Genomic DNA, 398 nt, shown 5'->3' with positions numbered 1-398 from the left:
CTTCCCGTCTTCCTTCTTCCCCAATTCCCATGTTGTCCCGTCTCTCTCGCAATTCTCTCATGCCTACCTCGGCATTCTTTTTGTCCATGCTGTTATCCCCCCAGTGGAATATTCTCACATAACGATAAAAAAAAAGACGAAGAAGAACGAAGGAATCCTAACGTAAACAACTAAGATCCCCAAATGAAAAGGAATCACAACTCCCCTGCGTGCTCGGGAGGCCGGTCGGCACCCTGGCCGTGGCTCCGGGCGTCAACGACTGCGCTTCCCGGAACTCCTGCGGCTCCCCCCCCCCCTCCCCCCGCGGTTCTGGGGAGCGCCGGTATTACATGCACGAGGCGGCGACGGGGCGGTAGCGAGGTGAAGGATAGTGGAAGTATGATAATGCGCTGAAGCAC

Source organism: Penaeus monodon, chromosome 24 (genome assembly GCF_015228065.2).
Source record: "Penaeus monodon isolate SGIC_2016 chromosome 24, NSTDA_Pmon_1, whole genome shotgun sequence".
NCBI classification, from domain to species: Eukaryota; Metazoa; Arthropoda; class Malacostraca; order Decapoda; family Penaeidae; genus Penaeus; species Penaeus monodon.
This window is presented reverse-complemented; position numbering follows the sequence as displayed.